The following is a 23,267-nucleotide window of genomic DNA, read 5'->3' on the forward strand; positions in this document are numbered from 1 at the left end:
TTAAAAAGGCATTTAAGTTCAATAATTTCAAAGAAAAATCCCTCACGAGCTTTTCAGCAGTAATGCTACATGTGCGTAAGCTCACTTGTACCACCGCCAGCAGAGTCCCGGATGCCAGTGTGACACACAGCACTTCTAGGGCTGCTCTTGGGGTATTTTGTGCAGGTAATTTGTGTTTGTCTACGCACACCCTCCCGCCGCTCCCAGTCTGGTATGACCGATCAGGGACTGGCTTTTACTTGGCTGGCACCTGACAAGGAAGTTTCAACACTAAGACTCCCCTTTTGAAGGCCCATGGGAAAAGTAGCAGAGAATTCACAAACTGGCATTGTTTTATTTAGAGGAACCAGAACTTTGTCCAAGAAGTGGAGTAAAAGGTCTGCGTGAGATGAAAACGAATGATCACAGTAGGGAAGCAAGTCCTGCCCAGTAAACAGACCGTCAGGATAGAACAGTTCTGGCAGGCCAGGAGGGAAAGATCTATTTTGATACTCTCATTCCCACTTTATAGGTAAGAAAACTGAACTGGAACTGCTTATGTGGAATGAGTGCACCCCATATGAAGGAAAAAGTGAATGTCTTGATGCCAGATTTGTGACATCAACCTAGTACTGTGCTTCTCACAGGTAGCTGTAAACGGTTTGATCATCAAGGAGTGCTAATGCTAGGTAAAGAGGTCAGTTGGGTAAAAATAATTGTACAGTATTATTTTTCTGATACCTAGTAAAGCCAAACTAAAATAATTTGTAAATGAATACATTCGCATTGACTCTTTTAGTTGAGACTGTATGATGTAAGTTGAGTCCAGTGCTGCTGATGCTTAAGCCTGCTAAGGAAAACAACTTACTGTGGATGAGTCAGCAAGTGGAACATCTGTACCGCCTAAACAGTACCACGTTCTGACACCTCTCGTGGGAACATTGTGCTGCCTGGAAATATGTGGTAGTATTTCCCTGGTTTTTGAAGGGCCAGTAACCATTCTCCAGTACATATGCAGATATGCATATGGCAAGTGCAAGCCTACTGGCAACAAGCTTGTCTTGGTCGTTTTCCTAGACCCCTCACCAGCAGTGCAAAGATCTTTAAGGAGTCAAATACTACAGGCTGAAAAATACCGTGTGGTTCATATTGTACCTTTTGTTCTAGCTGTAATGCTGTCAACCCAGCCGGTAAGAGTTAACAAAGACAGACAAGTTCTTCACGTCTTAAATAATGCAGAAGTGCTTTTTCAGGTTGTCTTTAATGCCTTATTTCTGCAGCACAGCGTACTGCTTTAGCATGTGTCAGTATGTATGTGCCCTCCCTTACATTTCCATCCATGTAATCCTACCTTTGCCTTTGCACCAGCATTGCCATTCCTGCAGCTGGGTAGAGGCAGTTCAGGAACCTGGCCAGGCCAAAAACTGAACGGGCAAGATTAACACCGTCATGCATCAGCTTTAGCAGTCTCGGGCTGCAAAGTGAGTTGGTCGAGCCGGCTGATTCAGCAGAAAGCTGGCCTCGCCCCCTGCCTCACCCTCCAATTTTTCCATCAGAAAAGGCCAGGTGAAACAGTATCTTCTCTGGCCTCATGATCATGGGATATGATGCAAGGGGCAGGGGGAAGGCTGGAAGGAGACAGCAGGAACCTGTGACCTTTGGCAGGTCACAGAGTGGGACCGCAGAAGAGAGCGGTAAAGGAATGGCACTCTCCTGCAGCATTTCACCATTAGAGCAAACAGGTGCAATGATAAAATGCATCCTTTGATCAGCCTAAGCTGCTTGTGACACCACACCTGGTAGTTACACAAACACTTTAAGCCAGCACTGCTAGTGAAAGAAATGACCCTGCCCTCCCCCAGTCCCTGGGCACTGCTGCTGTGCTCAACATCTCCCTCTTTCTCGGCACTGCTGGTCTTACAACCATGCACTGAGCTGGAGAGGAAAGCCATTCATTTTAAAACAAAGCAGTATTTTTTTGCTGAGTTAGTTTTAACATCGATCCATTCTCCCATTTACTTTACCAGACAAGAAGAAAGAGAGCTTTATGTGTTGAATGCCATGGTAAGGAAAGAGAGGTAAGCGAGGTGCCAAGATGGAGAGTTTTGATAGTCATCTACACACCAAGGGGAAGACAATGCGTGAGGCAGCTGGCTGCACCCTGCAGGTGTGGAGCACCTGCAAATCTCGTTGAGTAGACTTTGAACAAGGACAAACGTATGCCATCTTGTATGTAAACACATCCACTGGGTTTAACAGGGTTCAGCACTAGACAGGCGAAGTGACTTTAACATTTTAGGCTTACAGCAACAGTTCTTACAAAAGAAAGTTCAGACATGATTTGCTAAGTATTAGTAATTACACCAACACATGTCCTGTTGTGGGATGTTTTTGATTAGGCAGATCTATGTCCAGCAGTGTCTTCTTGTCAGATGTGCCGTAATCATTGTGTCATCACTTGACAACTAAACCACCATTTTTGGTGGTTGAATTCACATACAAGTTTACGTATATCTCTACGGCCTGTTTTTCCATTCTGAACAGTGAACAAATGAAAATTAATTGCCAGAAAGTGTGAACAAGGTAAGTGGAGTGTGTTTCCTCCGTGGAGATGGTTGGAGCAGGCTAGATTCCTCCCATATTCCAAGGGAGAGATGTTTATGGCGCCTGAAGGCACCCATCAGGTTCTGCTAGCAGGAGTCTATTTTTCTTCTGATCGTATGGATAACTTGGGGGTGGGGGTACAGGTAACAGAGGAGAAGAGCTCAGTGTTTCTGAAAGTGTGTTCCCAGGCCCCCAACTCTTCATTCAACCTGAGGCAGGCACTATTCTATACAACAGTGTTTCCAAAAAGAAGTGTAAATCAGCAGTCTTAAAATGATATAGAAATGATAGTAAAAATGTACAGAAGATAAAGATAGCTAACAGAACAAGTTAACTTTACAGTTGGTGCTTTATTTGCAGTGACTAACAAACTGTGGGGTTATACTAGCCACATAGCTCTTCAAAAGATTTAGAAGATCTAAAGGGATGATTTATAAAGATCTAATCAGGCCTCCTATATACAAGCTATACACTATATCTGCACACTTCCTGAATCAAGTATACAACTTGTCATTAGACTGGAGTTTAACATCTGGAGGATATTCGACTGACTTAAATACCTTCAGTTTTGACAGATGCCTCTAACCCTCACCAATGCAGTTCTCAAGCTTGACTACTCTCGCTGGGTATCTGCACTTCTGGATCGACCTTGACTTGCTCTGAGCTTCCAGCGATTAGATATCGTCACTGCTGTGTGTTAAAGAACCCTGTATCGTAACGCTTCCTTGGCAATTACTTGATTTCTGCGCCTCTCTCTCAGCCTGCTGTAAGAGAATCTTCCCAGGCGACGCGCTACTCCTTCCCGAAGAGATGCAGCTCCACAAGAACCCCCTTCCCTGTGTCGGGGGGTTCTTCTCGGCCTCTGTCCAGTCGTTTGGGAACCACACAGCACTTCCCAGAGACTCACGACCCGTGAAGCGCGGCCCCGGCTGAAACAACCCGCTTCCAGAGGCGCCGACACTGCTCCCCGCCACCCCCCTCCCGCGCCTCCCGCCCACCTGCCCCTACCAATAGGACAGCCGCTTAGTCGCCGAGCGTGCGCCCTCCAATGGGCGGCGCCGTTATTGGCCTGCGGCCTCGGGAAGCCGCACCCTGTCAGGTGGGGGGGCTGGGGCCGCTCGGTGGCTGTGGGGGAGGAGGGTGCGGAGCGGCGGGAGGCGGAGCTGCGGCCAGCGGCGGCGGAGACAGCCTCGTCAGGGGGACCGTCTGCAGCGCCCCCTTCTTTCCCGCTCCCTCCTGCCGCCCTTTCTCATCTGTCCTCGGGTGAGCGCTGCCGGGGAGGGCTACGGGGGTGGCGGTGGCGGGAGGCGCAGGAGAGGCGCCGCCGGTAACGGTCCGGGGGGACGCGGCAGAGGGGCGGAGGAATGCGGGGGGCGCGCGCGGCAGAGGGGCGCAGCCGTTAACGGTCCTCGGCGCGGGGGGGGGGGGGGGAGAGGCAGGCGGGGGCGCAGTCGTTGGCGGCCGGCAGGCTGTGAGGGGGAGGCGGGCGCTGCGGAGGGGCGCAGACGCTGCGGGGAGGGGAGGAGGGGGGAGGCGAGGCGAGGCTGGGGCGCAGACGCTGGAACCAGCTTGTTTAGCCCGGGGCGGCGGGGAGGAGAGGAGAGGGGGGTTGTTGTCTCTGCCTTGAAAACAAGCAGCGGGCGGGTGGGGGGGGTGTGTGTGTGGAAAAAACAGCTGCCCGCTGCTCGCAGGGTGCCTGCGGTGAGGGGCTGGGGCGGGGAAGGAGGGTTTCAGGTCTGTGGGGTGATGGGGGGCAGGATGAGGTAGTCTCCAGCTGCTGAATGGGATGGGGCGGTGGGGGCTGATCTGCGGGGGCGATTCAGGGTTGGAGGGGCAGGTTCATGTCAGCCCTCTCTCAGGAGAGACGGTCCCCCTGCCCATGCCCTCCGCGGTGAGCGGGGTGGGATGCTCCTGCTGCTGTTGCCGCTGCAGGAAGCGGCCGCTCAGCGTTTAAATCTTCATTGCACCCGAGCGATGCGTCTGCTGGCTCTTCCCCCACCGCCCTTCTGCTTCACCTGCCCCTTCTTCTAGACGGCGAGGTGACCTGCTGATTATGCTTGGCGAAATGCGGGCGTTAGAGTGTCCAAATAATCGTCCGCAGAGGACGCAGGAAGGAAGGAGGAGATGTGATGCGTTTGTGCGGTGTTATTGATTGGCGGGGTACCAGCAGCAGCAGCAGACGGGCAGTTGTTTTGTTTTCTCTGCTGGAAGGGGTATCTATATTTTAGCATTTCCAGTGTCTGCTTTTGATACAAAATGTCACATGTCTTTCTGCACATAATTGCTGCACAGTCTCTGTGCTGCTTTTAAGGTTGATTCTTAATCTACGTTGGCTTTAGTTAAAACTAGCAATTAGGGAGGGGGAAAATCCAGTCAAGCTGGAAAAATATCCATGGCTGTACTGAGATAGGGGGCTAGGAATAGCACTCAGTTTAAATCTTTCATGAGATACTGCTGTAGCTCAATGGTGTAAGCTTATTGCAGGTTTTGTTTTGTTCTCTGCTTTTTGGAAAGTTGCTATAGATCATAACATTATCATATACTAAAAGCATTCTGTTTTCTTGCATGGTGACTTACATCTTTATATAGAGCTTTACAAAACATGTCTACCTTCAGCTTATGAATTCTCAAACTGCAAATACTGCTAGATAATTTCTGTATGCTTTGCTAAAAGCTACAGGTATCTCCATGCACACAGGCTATTTACGGCTCTGGGTTCTTGTAATGTGACTGAATGCGCTAACAGAATACTTGGCAGTTCTTAACTACCGCAAATTCGTTCTTTTTTTATAGAACAAAAGAGTTTGTTTTAAAAATAAAGAAATACAAACTATTTCTAAAATAGGCTTCCATTTTTCTTTATTAAATTGATTGATGTAACAATTCTGTACCTGAATAAAGAAATATTCTTTTTAGAGCTGTTGTATAATTGAGGAAAAAATGCATCTATGGACTGGACTTCTGGAGCAGGTGGCTTTGGTATTTCTTCATATTCAGTAAGCAGATTTGATGTGATCATGTAAAAATAGTCTTAAGTGAACATAATGTTCCATGTAGTTTGCCTCAATTACAGAATTTAAACTAGGTGGTTTTCTTAGGAGAGTTTTGAGGAAGAGACAATTGCAAGTTTTTACATCTTCACTGTAGCAAGGTAATATGTGCATTGCTAGGTTTGCATGTTTAAGTATCTTGTAGTTTTACTGGAGTTCTGTTTTCTGTATGAGGTTCCACACTGAGGATAGTGCTTTTTAGCGAAAAGCTGTTGTGTTGCCTGAATGTTTTATTTTTGTCGTTGACTGTTATGAAATGGTGTGAGAAGTCTGAACATTTGTGCTTCATCTGAAACAAGCACTTTTGCTAGCGTGTTGTGCCAGTAAGTTCATTAAAGTATGGTTCACTAATGCTGTAGAGTGAAGGTGGTCATTTACTGAATCAGTATTTTTCTGTGACAGTTCTTTTTAGATGTCTCCAACAGAAAATGACTCAACTCTTCTCATTCTTTGAGATTCACCGTCAATATTAAAAGTTATTTTGCATGTACAGAATTGGATCATTTGATGAGATTATGTGGACAAACCCGTTTGAGCACTGAGAGGCTTTCACAGGAGTAAGGATAAAGCTACTTCCACCCCATTCAAGTCTTGGTTTTTGAAGGGTGGCTTCCCAGCATGAAGTGCTTTTAACAAATCTCCTCACCCAACATTCCGTGACTTGCTGTAGGAGGAAAAAGCTGAATTTTGAAGTAGCCAATTTTGTTAATAAATAGAATAAAATATTACAACTGGACGTTTCAAACTAGGAGAAGGACGCTTAGCATGTTGATTGCTAGTAAGCATACAACTTCTACGTGACAAGTGCTTTCTAACTCGGAGGAGGCTAGACAGTAAATCTTGTACCTGCTGCTTTTCTGAGTTGTAGAAATAGTTTTCTTAATTATTTAAGAACTGTAGCAGTGGTGAATAGTGAGTAATTTGTAAATCCCAAACTATTGCTATGCAAATGAGCTAGTCCTGCTTTGAGGGAAAAATTCACAGTAACAAAACTTGCCCACTGCTTTTATGAAGGAGAGCATATCAGAGAAGTGTCACTTTTGTTGTGCAGTGAGGACACCTGAAGTATGAGGACATGAAGTAAAAAATAGTGCTAAATTTCTGATTTTGATGGCCTTTAAATTAGAATTTACTCTTACACCATGCTGCATGGCAGAAAGCAATCTCTGAAATAGCACTGTATTAGTAATTCATAGTATAACTAAATATTTCTTAGACACTTTTAGAGTGATAGGTGCTTTATACTTAAAAAGTGATTGTGAGCAGGTATGAATGTAAGTTTAAACTGCTGATTCCGTTGTGCAGGTCATTTGACATCTGAGGAACCCGTCTAAAACTCTTCTGTTAAATTATACGTCTTCTACATTAACAGATTCAAAAGCAGGTATTTTTTAATAATAGTAGAAGTTCCTAGATTACCTGAGTTTTGCAATTTTCATTCATGTAATTTAATCAGCCTTCTCAGGGGAATAGGAAAACATTACCTAGTCTTGCCACTTATTCAGCATTTCTCTTAAAAAATACTCCTTTTTGGTAGGGCTGAAAACAGTAGCTGTACAAACCTGTCGGTAAAGGAAGGTGTAAAGTGTGAACCATGTAAACCAGTTTATTTCCGGAGGAAAGCTTCTTTTCATTAGAGGTAGTAATGCTTAAAAAGTACTGGTTATACAGATATTTTGATCTATGATAATTTTTACTTTAAAATTACCCTTTTCTATGGTTACTTTTCCTATGACTTTAAAATATTGCATGTACAATAATGGGGTTCCATAGTAATTTAATGGAATGTTCAACATAACTTTATGATAACATCTGTTACGATCTCAGTAAGCATCTGTTGTTTATTGAGAATAACCTTGATAATCTTTAGTCAAATTGAAGGAAATAATTGGTTTCTTTCCTCACCAGTCAGGGGATGTTGTTTACTGTGGTCTTGTCAGTTCAGAAATTTTAGTGGTTAGTAGTTGCAAAACTTGTAAGGGCAGAGACTCCAGGAAACACCCTTTTTAGAACTACTGCTTTTCAAATCAGGTATAAGCTGAGATGATGTCATTTGTCATGAGGGCTCCAGTTTAGCATTCTAACCACCGGTCCTGGTCTTGAAAAAAGTTTTAAGTATTGCTGCTACTTTGGGGAATTTTAAAATCTGACTGTTCTTCATTTCAGGGCAAATTAAGTTTTAGTGTAGAGATGGATTTGAGTAACTACTACTAGTCAAGCTGACTGACCAGCATGTATGCTTGCTGGCTTTGCTGGATTGACTCTTTGACCGTTAAGAAGAAACTGAAAATGTCGTCCTTGAAGGTGTAGCCAAACAGGAGTAACAACTTCTTCAGCACCTTCCTAACTTCCTCCTTTTGACCTTGCTTGTTAGATTGCATTTTGAGAAATGATCTCTGCCTGCTCTGTTGGATGCAGTATTATTCAGTGAAAGATCAACCTTTCAACCTCAGATCTGTTGCGTTAGCAAGTGGGACATCAAAAGAGTTTTTCACTATCGCTTATCTGAGTGGTTTTCCCTGCAGATTAGTTAAAAATCAGCATACGTGAAAGCGCATTTCAATTCAGTTTTAAAACTGGGATATTAAGAGCTACTCTTTAAAACTGAGATTTGGAGTTTCCGTGCTCTTCAGACTAATCAAATATTCCTTTGCATTTTTAATTGATGAATATATTGGGTTTTGTCTTTTAAAATTACTGATTTTTACACCATATGTTATGTATGGCTTTCAGATCTTGACTCATGAAATCTGAAAAGATAGGGAGTAAAATATTTCAGAGTTCTGAGATTTTCTTTTTCTTCCATATACCTAATTGAATTGCTGAAAAGGGGTCATGGAAACAGTGAGCAGTAAATGCAGTTAATCAGTAACACTTTATGGTATCTTTGATACTTTCACATCAAATGAGTAGATAAATGTTAAGTTGTGGTACATTTATGCACCAAAGGTTAGGGGGAAATCAAATTACCTAAGATTTTCTAGGTTTTTTGGTTAGAATCAGTAAACATGTAAAAGCAACTTTGGTTTAAAAACTGTAATTTGACTTGCAGCTATAGAAACTTATTTTAGTTTATTTTGGGTTTGTTTTTGTTTTGTGCATACAGATTTCGAATTCTTGTTGTGGTGCTTTTTATGCTTTTTATCTCTATCTTGTTTTAGATCTTGAATCTTGAGAGGTCTGATATGCTATTTCAGCTTTATTATAGCTAATGCTAGATTAAACCAGCAAGTGTCTGGGGAAACCTCGACCCATGAAGATTGTCTTCTGTGGGTTTTTTGGTTGGTTGGGTTTTTTTGTTGGTTTTGGGTTTTTTTGTTGTATACTACCCAGCATAAAGTTACTATTCCTGCATTGTAACTGTGGAGGTGAAGGATAAGGCATACTTTGAGGTTAGTCGTCTTTTAACAGATGAAACAATTTCCTTAGGCATTATCACTACAAAATATTGCTGAAAAGCTATAAAGTATTGTATGCATGTGAAACATCCATTCCATCTAAAATTCAGCAAAAGAAGACATTGCTGCTGTTGTGCATTAACTGAGAGATGCAGTATACTTGGGTTTTTTTCTCCAAAAAATCTTGTCTAACAAAGCTTTGCATAGTAATCTTCAATCAACACAGCTTAAAGTATTCCAAAGTTAAAGGGACTTATTTTTCTCTTCAACTTCTGAACCTATTAGCTATGTTCAGCTAAATTTAACAGGAAAATGGTGACTTCAAACATAGAAGGTTTCTGCCAGTAATGGGATAATCTGATGGCCAAACTTGTGCCCCCACTAAGAGGGGGGCATGGCTCCTGATTTGTTTTGAGAAGCACGAGCATCTGGCTGCGTAGCTGTTACACACTTGCCTGCCAGTCGGTATATGGGTAGCTCTGAACCAGTTGTAGTGTATTTTGCCACTTGCATGGCCATCCTGGGTGGACCGGTGCTCAGGTGAAGGGAGGAGCAAGGATGGACTCAGGCGGGATGTAGGGGGGAACATGAGGATGTGGGATAAAAAAGGATAAATAGGGAAGCATAGGAGACTTCAGTTGACAGGAAATCATGTTTCATTAGTTCTGTCAGCTTTCTCTAGATGCTTTCAGTTACTGAAAAGTTTTTCACGATTTTCAGGTAAAATCTACGCAACTAAAGTGTTGCTTTATTTTTAAATGTCACTTCAAGTTTCCATATGATTTGAGTAACAGATTCAGTGTAAAGCGCAAGATTCCATTTTGATTCCAAAGTAAATTTTCTTCCGTTACTGTGGATATAATTTTTAAGCTTACTAGTATATATAGCAAGGTGTGGGGTTTGGGGTTTTTTTTTCCCCTCCCTCTTGGACTTAAAGTAAGATTTTATTAGATGGTGAGTTTTCAAAGGTATTCTGGTAATTTTGGTTATAACTGATAACTTGGAAGCATTTCAGAACAATTTTACATCTTTTATGAGTGAATTAAGGGTGAAGATGTCAGGAAAGCAATGTTCGGTTTTGTAAATTATTTTTCGTAAAGTGTTGGTGGCCAGAAGTATACAGTAAAAATTTATTTGGTTATGTAGAGCGCTTGTGATACAGTATTAAATTATTTTGGAATCTATTAATAGGCAGGAAAAATAAATTAATAATGATCTTAGAGGTTTGCTTAGATCTCAACTGTACATATGAAATGAATCTTTTTTTTGTTTGCTTATATAGGGATTTAGGTAAAAAGTTAGTAAATTCTTTAGAGCTTTCCCAAAGCAAGTGAATCATACATGGTTTGGATGGAGAGGGAGATAAAATATGTATGCTTAGTCTAAGGGAAAGCTATTATGTGTCAAGGAGAGGTGGTGGATTTCTGTGCCTTGGACTCAGAGAGGACCCTCCTGTTGTTCTCTTTGGTTGCTGCTACATGTAACTGAATGTCTGCCTGTGTGTTTTTCCCACTTTCCATCTACTTTAGAACCTGCGCTAATCTTGATGCTGCTGAGTTATGTGGATCATCTTACATTGAGCTTCTTGCTTCTCTCCTGGAAGGAGAGGATGTTTGTGATTGCAGCATAGGGTAAGGATTTTGACAGGTGGGACATCCACTTCTCGATCTGCCATAGTCTTCATTGTTGATCTAGGACATGTGTTTTGACTCAGTTCCAGTCTGTTAATGGAGATGTTGATTTAAGGACAAGGAAGCCCCAGTTAAGATGCCTATACCCATGCTTCGCAGTTGTGGAATGATAGTCCTTCCAGTATCCTCCAGTTTTCCGTCACTGCAGCAACTTGGGGAGGAGCCAAGAGCAGAGAACACAGTGAACAGTTTGCTGCACAAATTGGAAGAAGGTAGTCTCTCAAACTGTCCTCTGGCCTGCTCAGCCACCAGAAAATAAAAAACATTTTGGCAGCTGGTCAATGAAAGCCAGAAGTGGTGAACAGAAGGCTGGGAAGCATGGTTAAAATCTGAATGTGAGCCAGAAAAGCTGGACTTAGGCAGTCTTGCAAATTATGAGGGCAGCCTTATTAATTGAACATTCTGTCTGGTGGAAAAGTTGCCTGAGGCTTGGAGTCTTTATGGGTCAATACTTACCACTAAAGTGGGGAGACACCCCTCTATGCCTCAAGCAAAGCTCACAATGTCAAAGTAAACCTTTGTAGCTGCATTTGCCACTTCAGCTGCGTGTTTGATGGGTTTGGGATCCTATCTAATGTGAGTGGGCTAAAGCATTGAAATAGCTGGTCTCCCCAAAAGACTGAGACTGCTATTTTTCTTGCTATTTTTTCAGTTATTAACATAAGTATTATATTTATTGATACTGGAATAGTGTCCATTATGCTTATTATTTTTAAGCATTTATTAAAACATCCCCAAAATACAAAGAATGTTAAAGATTGCATAATGAAAAGAGATGTGAGTAATTAGTTACTTGGATATCCTGGGTTTGTTTTTCATAATGTCACCTTTTTAAAGAGTTTAAGCTTATTTCTGCATTCCCTGCTTTTCAGGGCATTAAGTCATTACTGTGTTCACATATGTTGTTGAAATATGTTAGTTCTGTGATAACTGAACTGTATTTTCAGCAATTCGTTACACCTCCAAGTCAAGTGGGGGAACATTATTGCACATTTTCAGTAGTGTAGTTACTGGAGTCACTTAATTAAGAATGAGGCAGATTTCAAATGCCTCTTTTTCTTTGCACCTTTAATCAGGACTAGATACCTTCCTAAATAATACTCTATTTGTCAGTTACTGGTTTGAAGACCTGTTGTGGTACCAACTATGTAACAGTAGAAGGAAAAGGTGAGGTCATTCCGTCTGAAATTTTGTACTTGCTACTTTACTACTTGTACTACAGTTTTTGCTTGTTTAATTTAATCCTTAATTTCATGTGTTAATCATTAATGAATAGGATAAATTCAGTTCATTTGACTGAAACTCAAATCTAAATTTATTCTTTCAAGGATTTGATGATCTGAGAGAGTAATCTGGTAATTTTCCCCTCCTTCCTCTCTGTTGCTATAGTAATCCTAAATTTGAACCTGTTTTCTGCAGACTTTTTTTTCCCTTCAAGTAAGTTTTGTAATAGCTGTGCAGTGTGTTCTCAAACCAAAGTATTGATAATACAGGTTTTGTTGTTGCCCTTTTTTTTTTTTTTCATTTGGATGTAACATCTGAGGTAAAGCTGAAATTTAACAGCCTTAACTTGCCTTCTCTTCTTCTAGCTCTAGGGAGACCTTGTGGCATTAACCTTTTTATTCATGTTTTAGGCATACATCAGTTAGCGGGAAAAACAAGCAAACAAAGGCCCAACTAAAGCAAAAAAAGACCCAAACCTCTCTTGGAGTGTCATGAAAAGCTGTTAATAATTGTAATTATAGAAGTGAACATTGAAATTGCAAAGGCCATAACTTAGTTTAGCATCCAAATGTTCTTGCAATTCCAGTTTTACAGCAATGTTCAGGGCTTATTTGATGAGGTGCTTTCGGCTACTTCTGGTGTGGCTGAACTTCTGATACAGCAATAAATGCAGATAATTCTGGCAACTGTATAAAATATTTGTGCTCTTACCAAACTTTGATTTTTTTATATACCAAAAAATGGAGATGCAAGATCTAACAAGGTTAACAGCAAACTGAAGAGGAGCAAGAAGAGGAGTAAGCAGAAAACCTGAAAAAGACTGATCAACTGTCTTGTCAGGAACCATGGGGACAATGAAATAAGACTAAAAATAATTTAGATACAGGTGAAAGACTACATGAAAAGTTTGCCTTAATTTTCAATGAAGACAGTTTTGAACACACAGACACACTGGCAAATAGGTCTTACTGAAGTGAGGTTATAAAAAATGATTTCCATAAAGATAAAGTCGAACTTACAGGGTGCAGATCCGTGGGACTATGTAATATTGAGTCTGGAATTCTGATGTAGGTGGTCTGTGTAATTAGAGGCTCAGTTGCAAGATTTGTTATTAAACGTCAAGGCAGAAGGGTATTAGATGGCTGGCGAGCAGCAAAAGTAGTCGCTATGTTTAGAGGAAAAGGTGGTGCGGGATAGTTATTACATCATTAGTGTGACCTTAATATTCAGGGATTTGTTTAAATTTAGAAAGAAGAAGGTATTCTATATGGAGGTAAGATGAAAATGGGGTATGAAGTGATACAGCTCTTATAAGAGGAAGACTTTGTCAGAGAAATCTAATGGCTCTTTTTATAAGATAACTGACTTCTTGGGGAGGATACATGGTTAAAGCTGACCTCTTAACTTAGGAGTCATATAATGTGTAATATGATTCCATGTAAAAACTAGAATGATGTTTCTGTGAAAATTGATTTAAAATGGTGACAGGATGTGTCGAGTATGGATAGAACTGGATGACTAGAAGATGATGTATTGGAACTACGTTAGTAGTGGGATTTGTCAAGGGTCAGTTTCAAGATTTAGTATTTTCATTAAAAACATTGATGCATTCCTACTTCTTATGCCAATCTCATGTTTTCTCATCAGATGTCAAGTATCATCAATACAAAAGAAGGTTTTGCACAGAACAAAGTTGAGACCTTAGGACATGATCAGTAGAAAAAGGAGTCATATTTAATAGCATTAAAAAAATGAAGATGATCTTATGACACTTCAGGATGACTAATGTGTCAAAGTTAGCAACCGTGAACAGCATTAGGATAACAAGTATACTGTTGTTGCCCTACTAATATTTTTCTTTAAAGAAGTAAAGTGGTACTGGTGAAAGCTTATCTGGAATATTGTGTCTAATTCTTGTCATCTGCCGTCAAGTAAAAAGGGCATTCAGACTGGAAGAGGTACAGGGACTGATTCCTAGAATGACTAAGGGAATGGAGAATTTGCTCTGTAAGGGGGACTCAAAGAGTGTCTTGTTTGATCTGGGAAAACAAAGCATGAAAGAGGTTGCTCTTCATAAAAATATGAGTGAAACAACACAGGTGGGTGAAAAGAGCTTCTTAAGCTTGAGATATGAGAACAAATGGATATAAACTATCCAAGAATAAACCTAGTCTGGAAATTAGAAAAGATGGTTCCTAAGCAACGGAGGCATAGAAGTCTGTAACAGCCTTCCCTTCAGAGTAGTGGAATAAGACTGTCTTTAAGATGGAGCTGGTTAGCTTATATAAGGGGGGGAGGGGATATAATATGTAGTTTTCCACAGTAGCTTGGGATTTAACTCCTTGACCCAGAATATCTGTTTGTTCCTATGATTCTTGTCTTGTTGGTCAAATATGGTACAGTAACTTGACCAGATACTGTCCAGAGACCAGTAGGTACATAGGTGGTCTGTTTCTTGGACAAACAGACCAGTTGCATTCTGAGGTATATAAATGCTTATATCAAGGGATAATAAATGTTAGACAAGTAGGGTGTTTTAAATACTGTTTTATGTAATACACTGCATTGTATCTTATGTAGTGGATATATATTATGTTTTGCATTAAGAAACCCCAAATCAACAGACTAATTCAACAGATTTAATAATGAGCCCTGTATTGTTTTCTTCTCGTGCTGTCCTGTGTGATTGAAGGAAGCTGCTCGCAACATGTGCACAGCTACGTCATTGTATTTGTATTTCTGAGAATTCTCCTTTGAGCTGTTTTAAGGAAAAAAAAAAAGGTGCAAGCTGAAGGGTTGATGTGGTGAAAACCCTGTATACCATGTTGCTGTGTATTGCCCTGCTGTTCCCGTATATTGCCCTAAGACTGTCCATCTAATAAGCTTGGAATGTAATTTTTTGAGGAAGCATTGTGCTTGTGTTTGCACTAAGGAGAGACACTCCCATATCTCTGCATAATAGAAGATTGGTGGTTTTAAAGGAGACTTGAGAAAGAAAAGGGTTCTACTGCCTTCTCCCTGACAGAAAGACACTAATTGGCAAATTGGGGAATTAATGTTGCCTGGGGTTACAATATTTTTCTATTTTATTCAATTGTTATGACATGTTAAATCATGCTTTAATTCCTGTTGAGGTATTTCAGACTCAGGAGGAAACTTGTAAATGTTCATTTGTGCAATTGTTTTATCTATATCAGTAGTGTATGTTACTGGATATGTTTTTTATACAAACAGAAACAGAGGCAGAAATACAGTATCTGCTTTATATTTTTCTGTTCTCTAACTCTGCCTCACTTATTCTTGCTAAATATTCATCTAGAAAGCTTCATTTTTGGAAGGAAGTTCAAGCATGGAAAGTAGTTTGGTTAGGACAGGATAGAAATTTAATGATGTTTGAAAGGTTCCTTCCTGGCTGTGCTTAATGTGTATTAGTGACTTCCCTTCAGCTGTTAGTTGAATTTCCTGTTGATTTTAGGTATAAATAATTGCCAAAGCAGTGTCTAGCCCTATCTGTGTGCTTAAATTAGATTTGTTTTCTTTATTCACAAGTTTATCAGTATTTTAATGTTTTCAGAACTAATGTAGAAGACTGAGAACTAGATCTTATTCCTTTAAATTGCTGTATTCACACATAATGATTAATACAAGTGGTAAATAATTACATAGGCATAACATCAATGACTTAAATGGCACTTTGCACATGTTTAAGTGTTAATGTTAGCTAAGTTACATCCAAAAATGGAATTTTAAGGGGAAAAGTGCTTGACAGTTACAATTTTGAAAGCTGATAAATAATAGTTAATACTTTAAAGCTTGAAGAAGCGTTCACTATTATATGAATATTGACTAAATTGTATTTAATCTGCTTTATTATTTAGACATTCTGTCTTGTCATTTACTGTTAAATAGGTGTGAACTATAGACAGTCTCATGTAATAAAAGAAAAAAATCCAAAGTCTGAAACTGGCAATAGTCTGCAAAGAGTGGATGACTTAGCAGATGTCATCTTAAAGCTCTTGCAATGAGGAGAATATATTTAGGAATACTGGTATTTTGAAAGAATGTATTAATGTATGTGCAGTAAGAAAACTGTAAAAGTTAATTATGTTGACTTTTTGTTCTTAAAGTATGTTTTTCAACTAGAATGTATAGGATTCATCATGGTAACTGAAAAGGTGTCAGATTAAAGTAAATAATGGTATTGCCTTGGAGTGATAGAAATAATAGAAATAATTACTGAAAAGCCAAGCAATTTTTTTTCTAATTTGCTTAATGAGTATGACATTGGAAGCTTATCAGTTTCCCCCTTTGGTGAACCAGGTAATTTGTTTGTTAACTGAAAATCTACTAAGAAACACTGGAGAGAAGAAAAAGCTTTCTGGCCTTATATGCATTTTTTAAATTTTTTAAAAAATTCATTTATCTGTCAAAATTGAAGCTGAGTATTGCTCAGTTGTCTTAAAGTGAAATAATCTTTTATTGCGTGGTCTAGAATAGCATCCCCTGCAGATGTGGCCTATGCTATATCTAGTTCTGAAAGGGATGCAGTCAATGTTGGAATAATTTGTATTTTCAGCAGCATATTCAGATCTGGCGTTTTGGTTTCTTATTTCATGAGAGTCATGTCTGTTAACTTTTTTTTTAAAATACTGTGTCATGTTAGCTGGTGACACTTTTTTTTTTTTTTAAGTAAACGTTCTTAGAGGTGTATTTTTTGTGTTGGCACTGTACCTCATAAACACATAAAATCTAAACTGTCTTATAAAGTGAAGATGCATGTTGACATGCAGTTTGATCTTTGGAGGATAAATCAGAAAAATCTTACTTCCCCCTCTCCCCGCAAAGAAGAGTGAGTGTATATCCTTTGCAAGACTTGTTGGATTAGATCAGTTTCCCTGTGAAAAATGTTAAGGAATAGTTGGTGGAGACAGTAGAATCTGCACAGAACAAATTCGCAACAAGGAGATACAGCACAATGACTAGATAATGGGCTGTCCGGATTTTGTTACCATTAATTTCTTCCTATATTATGAAAGATCTAGAAAACTGAAACAAATTAAATTTGAGGTAACAGTCTTGTATAGGGTGCTTGAGACTTGGAGGAGAGCAAGGAACTTGAGGATGACATAGAGAAAGATCAGGCATAAGGTTGATAACAGACTCATAAATAAGAATAATTTAAGCTAGTGAGATATATTGCTATTGTGTGCATTGGACATCTTCATAAAACCATGTGATTTTTAGTGATCTTCATAGAGGTTCATGAGATTAAAGGGGGGAGGGAAATTAAATATTTCATGTTTGTTGTTAGCTGATAGATCTCTCAAATTCTATAGGAAGGTCTGGTACTAATAGGAAAGAAAATAGTGGGCAAATATGAGGCAGGAGAGAAAGTTAAGGTTGTTTAGAGAAGACGGATGAGAAAAATAAATTGAAGTAGAATAGAAAAATAAATTGATACGGTAAGGTCAGAAACAGTTTTAAAAATCTGGATTACATTACACAGAGGATTTCTGTAGGATTTTTTACACATAATGTGTTTAAAACACACAGCTTTTAAAGAGTCACATTTGCATTAGCCCATGGGACTTACTGCTATGCGGTGTTGTTACGGTCAAGAGTTTAAAACAGTGCAAAGTAAGATTACACATTTTATATCAGTTATACAAGGAATGTTAAAATGTGTGTAACTTTTCATGGTGTAAAGCATAAATTGATAAATCACTGAAAATGAGTGTGTGTGTGTTATACTGTTCTTAAAACTGCACACTGGCTGTGGTTAATCAGGATATTTCGAGAGTTAAACCACTAGTTTGATTGTTTGGCAATTTTTGCCCTTTTAGACAAAGTTTTGGCATTTGCATATAAAACCTCAGATGGTTTTTACTCTGGCAGCTACAGAAACTCTTTGTATACAAAAGAGAATGCTACAGAATCTCTTCCTTATGAAATCAGGGCAGTTGACTAAATAAGCATCAGGCTTAATATTTGAGCATTAGAATTGCCAGACTTGTGAGGTAAAAAAAAAAAAAAAAATTAAATATGAAGCTACTAATTTCTGGCTTCAAGGTAGCTGAAGTTGAATGGCCTACATAGACTGCATATATCTTGTGTGGGGACTTCTGGGAGAGACATGATAGAATATATTGGTGTCTGGATATGCATAGAAAGGTAACAGTGTTAAAAATGGGATAGTATATGTCATTTATCATGTGGCCCTATAGAATACATTTTTGTAGGATTTCTGTTGGATTTCGTAAGCTTGATTGGATGCTTTGTTACTGAAGAACTCAAAAAAAAAAAAAAAAGTGGGAGTTGCTTGTGGCCTAATATGCATTTAAGTGTGCGGACATGTTAGATGCTATTGAAATCCCTTAAGGGCAGGAGCTTCTGTTGAACAGATCTGATTGCAGGTTCGGATGGAGTGGGCTTGTTTACAAATTACCTACCCTAGTCAGTTATCCAGCTCACAGCATGACCACACAAACAGTTGTGTAGGCTCGGCAATGTAGCAGGCATAATGTGGGAATAGCTGTCAAGGAAGAGTTTGAAAATACTACTGTGCTCATGAGAAAGCATGATATACTTACAAAATATGGAGACAAAGACTTAAAGAGTAGACGTTTCTACATATAAAATAATACTGTTGTAAAAACAAATACCACAATATAGCTCTAATGCAAGTGATTATTGTTTTCATTTCACACAGTTGTTTCGCCCATCTCCTTGGAGAGCCGCTTACTAACTTCTAAGGTTTTGTTGAGATCAGTTGGACTTCACATGGGCGGAAACTGCTGGCATGTATCCGACTGCGTGCTGCTTGGGAAATAGCTGTAAAAGCTGGGTATAGAATTCTGGCTTTGAATACTGTGTGCATGTCACTGTGTTTTGCAATTTCTGATGCCAGTAGCCTTTCAATGAACTTGAAAGAACTGTACATACATTTTTCAGCAATAAAATAGTGGCAGTACGGTTTCTAGAAAGAGTTCGTTTTACAACTCGAGTCAGGAATGAAAGTACTTTGACAGTGCTGTGTGGATTATTCAGGATCCTTGTCTGACTCCAACCGATTTGACACAGCTATGTATCCTTGATGTTCATTATTTTAATTTACATTTCTGTTTCTGGGATTATAAGCCCAATGCTGGCTAGGTGTGATTTTTAGAACACAGTGGGAAAGGTCTCTGGTTACTACTAGGCAAACATAAGCAGGTGTACTGTGTTTTTTAGAAGTTTTCTAGCTATTGGTGATGGTAATGTTGAAAGATGGAGGACATTTTGTCCATAGATAGAAGAGGAGATGCTTGGCTAGGGATCCAAGTAAAAATCAATAATAAAGACAATATGATAGTCAGTGGAGTTGTTTTCAGACAACCAATAATAAGACAGATGTGTAGAAACATTGGGGTTTTTTTACTATTAATCTTCAAATGTTTATCAACTAAAATAATCCTTGCCTAAAGATATTAGTCTTTATGGATGGATAGTGTTCAGTTTAATCTGGAAGCATGGGTATGTGTAGAACAGGAGCCTTTCATGTTTTACATTGGGATTCGAATTCAGTAAGTGCAGAATGCCCAGAAGCATGATTTCAGTTTTGTTCTTTTCATTTTAATAATGGTTTTAGTTTAGTTTTGTAAAACATTATAGCCATGCAAAACTGTTGTGACCTTTGGATACTTTGGTGTGCACCTCTGTCTTTACCTAATGTTTGGGGCTGAACCTTAAGAGAGGATTTGTGTGCTTGGGACTGGTTGTCTCAAAGCTGTATGTGTGGAAGAGCAGGAGGGAGAGCTGATCTGTGTCCCCTAGGGTCTTGGACTGGATGGCTGGAACCAGACCCAAAATATAAATGCATCCAGCTTGCCCTCTTCAGTGAAGGCAGCCTTTATGAATAGGCCTACTTTGTAACAGCAGAGCAGAGCACGAGTTGTTCTGTCAATTAACTAGGTTGTGGTGTGCAAGGCTCTACAGCGGTTCCACTAATTGAGCGAGTATCAGGCTTGGATTAGTCCTTGTCCTCCTGCAATGCAAACAGAATCTTTATGCCATGGTTTGTGCACGTCCTTCTGTTTTGTGCTTTCTCCTTTATTGTGTTGAATCTTCAGTTGAATAATGTAACCGTCTGGAGACTAGAATGGTCTTAGTTAAGAAATTAAGAAATAGGCCTAGTATAAAGTGTGAGAGTGGCCGTGATTCCTGAGATGTTAAAGTCTGGGCTGCTGTAGACAATTGTGTTTGTGATTCTGAAACTAACTTTGGTAAAATGGCCAGTAACACGGTGTTCACATGATTTACGGTGGCTGGAGAAACTGGACTACTGCATTTCTCCCCAGATGTAATTCTGAAACTCTGTAGAGCAAAGTAAATAACATCTTTTTGCCGCTGTCAGGTGGAGACAATGAGAATCTCAGCTGAAAGGTAAGTCCTGGGTTTGCATAATGTTAATTTATGCAGCCACATTCAGTTGTGCAATACTTGCCTGACGAGGGAGACAGCATGATCAGGAAGATGGTATTTCATCTGTTACAGTGTGGGTGTGCATGACCCTTGAGGTCTACCCAGAAGTAGGAAACATGACTGCATAATTTTGGGGTGGGGAGCATGTTCACACTCCCCTGGGAAAAAGAAAAACAGAAATGAGTTGCTCCTAAAATAGAGTTCATGGGGGTTTCTTGACATACTGTTTCCTAATATGGAACAAACAACAATCTAATACAGGAAAATGACTTCCAGTCAGACTTTTATCCATAGTTTATACGTCTTTAATCTGTAGATGAAAGTTGTCAGGAGCATTCTGAGAGATGGAAAAGAGAATGCTCTTGGATTTGAGAACTGTGTAATGGGATGAACTTTGTCTTACTGTCACTTGTAAGACTTCTATGAAGGTAGTGTTAGTATCCTTTATATAGGGCATTTATTTTAAACACTGTCCAGAAATTTTCAGTGTAGAGTGGATAAAGGATGGTGTAAACCACTTTGTCTTCCTAAATTTTTCATCTACCTGAAGGACTTACAAATGCACGATTAACCGCCATGTAAAGGAGTCTTTTGAATTTGAATAAGCCTGGCTGTTAGCTCTCTGATTTGGAAATAGAATGACGATACATATGTGAGGCTCACATTTCAAAGCTGTTTTTCTGTGCAAATGCAGTATAAAATCTCATATGGAAGGTTTACGTCAAAGTTAATACTTAGGCTTGCATTCTCCAGTTATTTGTTTCCTCCTGCATATAGGCTTTTTAAATTTTTCCAGATTTCCGTCCTTCCCTCTCTCCCCCATCAAAACTGGAAAGTGCTATAAAAGAGCTAGGGGGTGCCACCTAGAAAAGCCTCAGCTGAACATGAATGAGAAATTCATGAAAAATTCAACATCTCTACTGCCTTCATCTGTCTGATCGAAGCCTACTTGAAATCGCCAGTCTTCATATTAACCTCTACCTCATTCATGTACTTTGATTCACTCTCTTCTAGCTCAAACTGGTAATACACCCATCAACAACATTTGTGCTGCTTACATATCAAACTTGCTGGTTCCAGCATAATGCCTGCACACTCTCTAATCATGGTAGCAATTTCTGAGTACTTGGATTCTCTGCCAGAAAATAATGGCTGAATTCATGCATCTAGTTATGAATATTCAGGTTAATTCCATCTCAAAAATCTCAACCAACCAGTCTCATAATAATGCAGGATTTTTTCTTGTGGGGCATTTGCTGTAGGATCTCCAAAGTTATAGGTATATTCATCATGAATTCATCAAGAAACAGTAAGTTCACCTTGTGGCTCTGTTGCCAAGTGGTGGCATGCTCTGTTACTTAGCCTCTTCATCCTTATTTTTGTGATTTCGTAATCTTTTGGAGCAGCTACACTAATTGCTTATAACTTTCTTAACATTTCCTGAAAAGCATAAAGAAATTCACATAATTCTTGAATTTTATTATTGGGGTTTATTACATAAATTTGAGTAGCAACAAATGCTGCCAGAGCATACTTAAGATTTATGATGTCATTGCCTAACAAATCCATCAACAAAAATGGGATATTGTATAAAAAAAGACAGTTTTAGTGTACCTCTGATTCAGATAAAAATTGCATAATGAAGTATAAGCTCTTAAAAAAAGGGGGGCGTTGTATGTCAAATTCTCTGAAAACTAATTATCACTGTTGATGGATAGGCAAGTTAGATTTTATTTTTTTTTCTCAAGACCATGTACCTCAGAGCAGGAGCTCAGAACAACACAAGAAGAGTTAATGAATGGGATGTCTTAGCTTAACAAAACCAGATATAATTTAGTACAATCTAACATTAGTGACACTGTTCCTTATTGTAATATGTAAGGAACATACTAATACTTTATTTCAGCCCGGAAAGCTTATGCACTTTTATTTTGCCCTTGCTTTAGTAAGAACGTCTTGTCTCCAGATCAGGATGTGTAAGAGCTGTTACTAGGTTTAATAATTTCTGGTGAATGAAGAAGTTGAACTAGAGTATTTCAGTTTTGCAGTCCTTTTTGCAGAACTCTTTTATAAATCCCTAAGCTCTGTTTACACGATCAGAATAAACTGTAAAGCAGAATCTGATAATTCACGTGCTTGATTTTTAGAATTTCAGTTTCTTAGTAGACTTCCTTGATTAAAAAAACCCCAAACTTCTTTGTTTACTTATTTAACTCCAGTAAGTCTAGTCTCCACATTTAGATGTCTTGTGGTTAAAAACCCTACAGAATCTTTTCCTACTCCACTCTTTAAACATTCCAGTTTCAGCCTCTTAATGAACAGTAATAGTAAATGGGAAATTTTTCTTTAGGTATGATCTTTTCCATACTAGAGGCGAGATTGAGAAGTAGTGCCTCAGTGTCTTTGTTTGTACGTGTCCGTAGGCAATTTGGAGGGATTGTGGGCATGCCACCTTCACTGTTACTGATCTTTGGGGTTCGTGTACTCAGCCTGTAAAGTGTGGAGTTGTCCTTTACAGGCTGTCATAATTTCTATGGCTGACTTGAACCCTTGGAGTACGGTGCATTTAAATTTACTCTAACATTGTCAATGCAATTATATTTAAAACTAAAATGACCTGGTCTTTGGGGTTTTTTATCTGATCAGTTTAAGGGTTTATGCCAGGAAGTCTTCTGTTCCAGAGGGTAGTACCCAAATGAGTAAGTCAACAGATTCTTCATTCTAGGTTGAGAGATGTTTTCAGTGTTTAACCTGGATTAACTTTAAAAAAAGAAAAACCCACCAAACCCATAAAATAGCTCTCATGCTTGCATAAAGTGAAATCATAGCTTTAACAAGTCTAGGGCAGTGTTTTTACTATT

At 39.4% G+C, this 23,267-nt stretch overlaps 1 protein-coding gene across 6 annotated transcripts in view; it reads left to right on the forward strand.

Moving 5' to 3' along the window:
- Positions 1 to 3,769: 3,769 nt before the first annotated feature.
- ADD1 (adducin 1) overlaps positions 3,770 to 23,267 on the forward strand; it is a 71,106-nt gene continuing 51,608 nt past the window's right edge. For all 6 annotated transcript variants that reach the window (XM_050895262.1, XM_050895263.1, XM_050895264.1 and 3 more), the window contains exon 1: positions 3,770 to 3,846. The gene's annotated coding sequence lies outside the window, so the exon portion shown is untranslated. The remainder of the gene's footprint in view (positions 3,847 to 23,267) is intronic.

The sequence above is a fragment of the Gymnogyps californianus genome, chromosome 4, assembly GCF_018139145.2.
Source record: "Gymnogyps californianus isolate 813 chromosome 4, ASM1813914v2, whole genome shotgun sequence".
In the NCBI taxonomy this organism is placed as follows: Eukaryota; Metazoa; Chordata; class Aves; order Accipitriformes; family Cathartidae; genus Gymnogyps; species Gymnogyps californianus.